Here is an 8650-nt window from a genome sequence, read left to right on the forward strand (position 1 = left end):
GATTTGAAAGAATATCTTATTACTGCATATTCTGGAACATACTTACAGAATTTTTATGATAGCATTTCAGCATTCTAAATGAAGTTTATTTTTTTACATTTAGAAGATGAGAAAATGCATTGTAGCTATTCTACTTGAACTCAAAACCTTAACACAGAATGAAAGCAAGAAATTAAACTTATAATAGAATGAACTAAAATAAAATAATCTGTTACAATCTGCCAATATTTTCACAAAAGTGGAACTTCTTTTTTAAACAAATCCCAGTCTCAAAGATAAGTATAAGCATAAGGCAAAGCAGAGGAAGACTGAGCTTTGTTTTCCAGCAGTGATTGAAATTTGGGATTATTTTTAGATTTAGCAGATATGGATTTTTCTTTAATTTTCTTTGTGTTTTTTTTCTTGAAATTTCTGAATAGAAACATTTTCACATACAATTACTATAAAAGATTATTGAGATTAATTGGGATAGTCTGTATATACCTTAATTTTCACTGTGAGTTTGTTGTTACCCAAGGAAATAAACTTTGTACTGCAGGCTTTGGAGAATAAGAGATTTAATGGAAGAAAGGAGCCATTTGCTGAGGAGGAAGAAAACCCTTGTATCCTAGCTTTTTTTACCTGCTTGCCTCCAGACCACATTTCTACACATTCTTGATTTCTAAATAGTTTGCAACTATTTTACTACCAGACATTTTTTAATGCTTTCTAACTGACTACATACGTATATGCGAATGCACAGATGTACGTATAGCCATACAGTGGTTATAATGGAAAATAATGTTTTCTCCAGTTTTTTTAACCTGCAGAAGTGATGATCATTTTTTTTCTCCACATTCTCTTTTTTTCTTCCTCTCTCTGGGGGAAGGGAGGAGATAAAGCAGAAGCCATAATCAGCCTCCCAAACGCTTAAAAATTATGGAATGTTTCATGAATTTGCATGTCATTCTTGTGCAGGGGTCGTGTTAATGTTCTCTGTATCATTCCACTTTTAGTATATGTGCTGCCAAAGTGGCAATTCTCCATTTTTTATAAATCAATTTTATGATTTTTCTTTGCCTTTGTGAGCCTATCTTTGCTGTATTCTCACATACTATCATTCAGTTCTGTTCTTTTTCTTTCAAATCATTGAGCCAGTTGTTATCTCAATATTTTGCTGTAATTATAACATATATTTAAGCTATTCTTCATCTAGGTCAGGGATTGCCAGCTAAGGGTGGGACTACTGACAATGTTTGAAGACATCTTTCGACATCACCATAGATGTGACGCTTCTAGCCTGTAGAGGGTTCAGGTTATGAATGCTGCTAGATATTATACAATCAATGGCATAACTCTTGTCCTCTCAATAAAAGTTATTGAAAAGGCCAAAACTATAGCATAGAAAGCTAATCCTCTGCCTGAGGCACCAACATTCACTGAGTGTGCTGGTTCATGGTCAACATGCTCCACTTCTGATTGAATTCTTTAATTATGGCCTGGGAAGGCAGTGGAGGGTGGCCCAAGATCTTGAGCTCATGTGCCTATGTGGGAGACTTGGAAGAAACTCCTTGCTCCTGACTTCAAATTGGCTTAGCTCCAGGAATTGTAGCCATTTGAGGAGGGAACCAGTGGATGGAATACCTCTATTTCTTGTATATCTTCTCTCTATAAAAGCCTGCCTTTCAAATAAAAATAAATAAATAAATCCTTAAAAAAGTTATTGGCTTTAAAATATCCTCGTGGCTCAAGAATGAATACCTAATCTTTAGATTATTTTTATGATTGAGTGTTTCTAATCATTACTGCTTAGATTTTTATCTAGATATCACTTATTTAGAGAGATACTCTCCAACTATCAAATATAAACAGTATCACTTTTCTTGTCACGCAAATACTTTATCTTAATATGGTTTTATGACTTATTTTAAGTTCAATATAATTGTCCTAACATCTAATTGATGAAAGTATCTTTGAACCAATAGTGGAACATAGTTGAGATCCGTGAGCAAAATTAAAAATTTGGAGGCTGGTGTAATGGTGTAACTAGCTGGTTAATCCTCCACCTGCCATTGACAACATTCCATTCGGGCATCGGTTTTTGTCCTGGATCTTTCCATCCAGATCACTGCTAACAGCCTGGAAAAGTAGTGGAGGATGGCCTAATGCCTTGAACTCCGATGTGGGAGACCTAGAAGTAGCTCCTGGCTCACAACTTCAGATTAGTTTAGCACCTGCTGTTGTGACCATTTGGGAAAGCAACCAGCAGATTGAATCGCTCTCTCTGTTTCTGCTTCTCTCTCTGTATCTATTACCTATTTGCCTGTAACTTTGACTTTCAAATAAACAAAATAAATCTTAATACGAAAAAGACAAAAAGATAAATAACAAATGAACATACATGCTATATTTGAAGGCAAAAGACAGTGACAAGCTATAGCAGCTTGCAAGACAGGCACTACATTTTTTTTCTTATCACACAACTTTTCACTCAGAGGTAATTCCCAATTTCAAGTGCCATGGTATGACTAAAGCACCAGAAAAAATACATAATTACAATGATTTGAAGAGTTAAAGGATGACCTTTATGGTTGCCAGAGTACTGAAAATAAAAATCCTAGAAAAGTAGATAATTATAGAAGGTATACCCACCTACATACTAAATATTGTTTACATTTGGCTGATCCTTGAAATGTATATACAGAGGAGATAATATAAATAGATTAGTGTGTATGTGTGTTGGGGGGGTGGGTGGGAATCTCAATGCCAAAACTTCAAAAAGAATGAAATAGAGGGAAGACTGGAATACTTTAGAAAGGCAAAGATTAGAACTTAAGCCCAATGAAGATAGTTTCCTCCAATAATAAAATCAGCCCATTTCCCAGGTAGGGAAGTAGTTTTTATACTGTATTATTTCGAATAACTGATATTAAATAAAAGTTATTAAATATATGATGAGAGAAGAAAATGTCATCCATGATCAAGGAAAATAGCAGCCAGCAGAAAAGGATGACGAGGTAAGCCAGATGTTGAAATTAGTAGACAAGACCTTCAAGTTTTCTTTGTAAGATAGCAATGTGGTAAATAACAATCATGTACAGGAAACTGGTGTTTTAATGAATGTAACAATAAGGAATTTCAGAATAAAAACAAACCAACTGGAAATGCTAAAACTTAAATATGCAGTATTTAGAAAATTCATCGAGTGGGCTTAAAAAGCAAATTTAAGGCATGAGAGAATGATTTGGTGAACTTTGAAAAAGATCAATTGGAATTATCCAATTTGGAAAAAGAAAACATGTGACCCATGGTTATGTATTTTAATTTCTTCATTCTTAGTCTTCACACTATTTTTGTTATATATTTTGTTTCTAGTGTTAGAATCCTGCTGTTATATTGTTATTTTTCTTAAGTTAACTTTTGAAAATTTAATTAACTTTCAAAGAATTTTAAAGGGAAGAGACAGTCAACAGTTAACGATAAGAGAAAGTTCATTTACACTTGAATTTTTCCCATTTTAACCTAATATCATTTTTTGTCTTTGTTTGGTAAAAGACTTAATTTATTTGAGGGACAGATAAGGAGAGAGACAAATGTGGTACACTTTAGGTGCGCTTTATTTCATTAATCCAGTTTATAACTACAATATTTTCCTTGGAATGGAGTACCTTTTTTCAAACGATTTATTTGATTGAAAGGTAGTCTCTCTCTCTGACATACACATGCACACACAACTGAGCGGCAAAAGGGACAGAAAGGTATCGATCTGCTTCCTGGTTCATTGCCCAAATGACCTAACAGATGAGACTGGGCCAGGTTTGGGGTGACAGGGTCTAGGTACTGGGGCCACCTTTTGCTACTTTCCCAGATGTATTTTCAGGAAGTTGCATTGGTAATGTAGCAGCTGGAACCTGAACCAGTCTGTCCATATAGGATACTGGTCTTGCCACAAATATAGTTCCAGATGTGTTTTGGTTTTTCCTATTTTTACCTAATATCACTTTGGGGGTGTATGTGTGCCAAGATTCAAGATTCCCAGTACAGGTTAGATCTTAGCTGTGATGCTTTCTGAGCTTCAGTGCTGTTATGATACCATATTTTAAGTGTAATGGTCAAGAATTTTGTAGAATTCCTGATAGCTAGAATTGTTCTATTTTTCCCACTGTCAGATTTTCCTTCATCTTATAAAAAGATCTATTTATTCAAAAGACCATGAAACACACACACACACACACACACACACACACACACACACACACACAGAGATTAGTGTGGGGATGAAGGAAGGGAGAGAGTTCTTTTTGCATCCATTACTTCCACTTCCCAAATGCAGTATCATCAAGGACTAGAATAGATCAAAGCTAGAAGCCAAGAGCTATAGCCAGGTTTTTCATATGGGTGACAGGGACTGAGTTGCTTGAGCCATCATCTGCTGCCTGGCAGGTGCATTAGAAGGAAGCTAGGCTCCAACCATGGGGAGAATTGCAAGAGATGTGGTATGACCATGGAATGCCTGTGTCAGAACTGAGCCTCCTTAGTGGGATTAGACAGAACAGTGGGCGACATACCCAGAAGCACACGGAGGGTTTGGCAGTCCACTGGGGCTGAGGACATATGTTACTGTAGCAGAGGATGGAGGACAGAACAAATTGGCCAAATAGCCCCAGCCAAGCATTGGTAGCAAATACAGAGATGGACTATGTCAGCCAGTGGACCTTGGGAGGATTTCCTTATCTTTAGATCAGTGAGACTGACAGCATTTCAGAACTATCAGAACCACTTGAGCAGAACTCCTGCAGCATGCTGTACATAGGGGACCTTGGAATGACATCGGGTGACTCTTTCCCATCCGCAAGTACTGAGGTGGTTGGGAGGCTGTGTATGGCTCCCCTCCATCTCCCCACTATCTCTCCTCTTCTACCAGACACAGGAAGAAGAAAAAGAAAATTTGGAAACAAAGGTTTTACCCACTTTTTCCTAATCCTCAACCCTCTCTACCATAATCAACTATGTAAATATCATCAAATATATATATATATATATTTATATATTTATTTATATATTTTAAGAAGGAAGCTGCTGTGGAGTTGGAACTCAATCTCAGACACTGACACAGGATGCAGTGACCACAATGCCAATCCCAACCGTGTGTTTGAAGAACTAGGAAAGTGTTATTATGCTTTTATTCACTTTGGTTTTTAAATCAAGAATCTGGCATCATTATTCTCTTTATTGCACCATAAATATTCTGCCATTTCTTCATGGTTTACTCAAGATTTTCTCTTTATCATTAGGTTTAACAAATTTTGAAATATATACCTTGTTGTGGTTGTCTTGTTTTTGTTTTTGTTTTTCTTGGGTTAGTTGGGTTGGTTAATTTACACATCTGAAGGATTTTTGGCAATTATATCTACAAATATTTTTATCTCTCTTCATTTTGGTTGATATTAAAGTTACTCTTTGACTACCAGACTCTTTCCCAGATCTTATTGAAAGAACATTCTGTTCTTTTATCTTTGGGGTTCTTTTTTTCTCTGTTTAACTTTCGGCCATTTCTGTTGCTGTGTCATAAGGTTTTAGAAGATCACAGAGTGCTTTCCCTCTGGAGTATAAACGTGGGCTAAGAATGCAAATCCTATCCCAAGTGACCGCTTCATTCCTACACCCTTGTGTGTTCTGTATTAGCTGCCATATATCAGAGAACACAATATATTTATCTTTTTGAGATTGGCATATTGCTAAGGATGATAGTTTGCAGTTGTATCCATTTTGTTCTCATCCAGTGTATTTTTATAGCTGTTATTGTAGTTTATATGTAAGGAAGTTAGATGTTAGTCTTTTAATATATTTTCAGTCTCTGTAAAACATGTCCTGTATTCTTCTAGTCTTTTGAATAGACTACAATTGTAAGAAGGACTTTACCATTTCTGTATGCTAATTTTGGTATTGATGTCAATTTTTGTCTGTTGACCAGATTTTCTTCTCTTGACAGATTATATATTTATGTTTATTTACTTCTTGTGCCATTTTCTTGTGAAATGCAGATATTATGAATTTCACTTTCTGCAATTTATATATTCATAGAAATAAAACTTGTGGGGTATAAATTTTGGATCAAATTAACCCTTTGCTTCTAAAATTTGTTACATGGGCCAAAACAACCTTCCATCTGGGTCTAATTATATCTCCACACTGCAGCAAGATCCTTCAGACCGCTCTGCTGTTATATTCCAATGAAAGTTTTCTAGACTGAGAAGTGGGAGGATGGATTAGCGTCACCCTTGCAGAAATTTTGCAGATTGCTTTCTTTTAACCTTTTGGGAAACTGTTCTGCAGCATCTGTTCATTTTGCTCCACGATTGCACTGGTATGCATTGTTGAGAATACTTGATGAGAGCATTCTGCAGATTTCCAGAGTTCCCCATCTGCACTTCCTCTCTCTCTGAGGCTGTGTCCTATTAGCTCAGGTTGCATTCTCTTCTGGTTCACAACTCCATTTTCCCAATAAAAATGATCATCCTCCATCTGGCCTGGTTGCCAACTTGCACAACAGCCTCAGGCTTCTCTCCTGGGAGCAAGTTGGAGCAGTTCATGTAACAATTTAGGGCTAACATACTTTATTTGTAAGTACTCAGCAATAACTGTATTTTCTAAGGCTCTTTAGCAACAAACTACACCAGAGATGGACAACCAAGAGTTGAACCAGTGTTCTTACGTAAAATGCCAGCATTACAAATGGTGTCTAAATCTGCTGCAATTTGCCCCAGTGTTGACACCCTAAACTGGCCTCTTGACTGCTGAGTCAAATGCCTGTCTCTGTCATCACTATTTATGAACATGAGATAGCTGCAACTTTTTCAAGGGGCCGGAGTGACCAGCATCAGAACCATGCTTTGAAATCTGATTTATTCTAGCAGAAAACGCAGTCCAACAACCAGAGGACACATCTCTTCTCTGATCTCAGACCTCTTTGCTGACACTGAGTTGTGATCAATAGTGTCTTCTTGCACTAAAAGGGATGTTAGATGTTAGAAGAGGAATTTTCTTTCAAAATTTCTCTTTTTCTTCGTCCTAGAACCAAGTTGGTTTGCTTTTAATCAACTTCTTAGTCAATACACTTGTTTGTATTCTAAAGTATTTAAGACCCTCACTCATTTTAAAGAATGCAACAGGCTCCTGTTGAAGAGTCTTCATTGAGTAGGGTTTATTTTCCTCATTTTTACTAGATTTATTATTTAGATCCCTTAAATGATGATTTATTCATTCATTCATTCATTCCTCCATGTTATCACTGCTGTGGTGAGTGGAGTGGAGTGGACATCTAACTGAACTCCAGAGCACACACCATCATGTAAACATGTGGACATAACTTTGTTTGCTACAGAGATCTGATGTTGTCATTCCTCCTGTGAGACCCACAGCACATCTGTACACAATGTGCACAAATGCAGAGATGCCAAAGCCTGAGACGCTCGCAGCTGAGTGCTTGACAAGCAGCTTGCTATTAGCATTGGTAATAAGACTACCTGCATCTGCTGGAGAGGCCCTCCCATTTGAGATCATTTACATTCGTTGTACACAACATTCAAACCTGGCTCCTAAATGAGCAAGCTTTAGGAAAGACAATGGAAACTCTGACAGTGAACTGAAAAATTCACGTAGAAGTCTATTCAAGTTAAGAGTTCTCAGTTCTCCCTTATGGTAATTTGCACAGTCTTGCGTGGTCCTATTATTTAATCTGACAACAGTAATCTTAGAATCTACAGGTTCAGGAGCCCTTTCTCCTCCAAAACTCTAGCCAAGCTCTCTTTATAAATATATTCTCTTTGAGTTGCAACAGCAAACACTTCGAAGATTTGCATTTCATTCATTACTTGTGCTGTTCTTTAGCACATGTTCTGTAGCTGAGCTTGACCCTGTCATAGAAACAAATCCAGCTGAAAGCCACCTAATGCTGTTGGTTATGTAACTATTAGATTTCTTTAAAACCTACTTCCTAGGACCAAAAGAAAGAAATGGAATTTGCACTAAGGGATTAGCTGGTCTAGTCTCATTTTTCATTTTTTCTCAACAAAGTCTCTTTCTCCTTAAATTGAAAATATAGGAACTCAGCTCTTGTTCATGGTAAGCAGTGAAAAGAATATCAAACGTAGTATTAGGAAATATGGCAGGCATTTCTAATATACTTTTTTTCTCTGGAGAATTATTATTTTGACAGATGGAGATGGGAGTATTTAGGATTGTTTGGGGACTCAATTTTTTATGTGTGAGTTAAAAAACATATCAAATTGAGTTTCAAATCTCAATTGGTGCCCTTCCTTTGATCTGTCACATTGTGTTCCTTCCATCAGACTGCTGTATAACTCCCTAAATTTTAAGGAGCTAGTTTTTTTTCCAGGTCAGGTACTAATTTAGAAATTTAGTGTGAAATAATAATGAATAATGGATGAACTGGTTTGCTCAATTGGAGCCCCAGATTCCAAGCAACTTGGGATATTTTCAAAGCCAGCTGGAATGCATGAACTTGACTGCCAGGATAGATCCATCTGAAGGAACTCTTAGCTTTTCCACCTGCCCAACATTCTACTCACTACCAGCTAGATTTATTTTGTTCCAACTTTTTGAACAAATCAAAATGTCAGCTGTGGAAATAGCGATATGTTTGGTTCTC

The 8650-nt window shown here is 36.7% G+C and overlaps 1 non-coding gene across 1 annotated transcript; it reads right to left on the bottom strand.

Annotated features, from left to right (window-relative positions):
• Positions 1 to 912: 912 nt before the first annotated feature.
• On the bottom strand, positions 913 to 1018 carry LOC121156975. The gene has a single exon (XR_005883956.1). It is a non-coding gene; the product is annotated as a U6 spliceosomal RNA (small nuclear RNA).
• Positions 1019 to 8650: the final 7632 nt, after the last annotated feature.

The sequence above is a fragment of the Ochotona curzoniae genome, unplaced genomic scaffold (assembly GCF_017591425.1).
Source record: "Ochotona curzoniae isolate NIBS_2020 unplaced genomic scaffold, NIBS_Ocur_1.0 contig_3498, whole genome shotgun sequence".
Lineage (NCBI taxonomy): Eukaryota > Metazoa > Chordata > Mammalia > Lagomorpha > Ochotonidae > Ochotona > Ochotona curzoniae.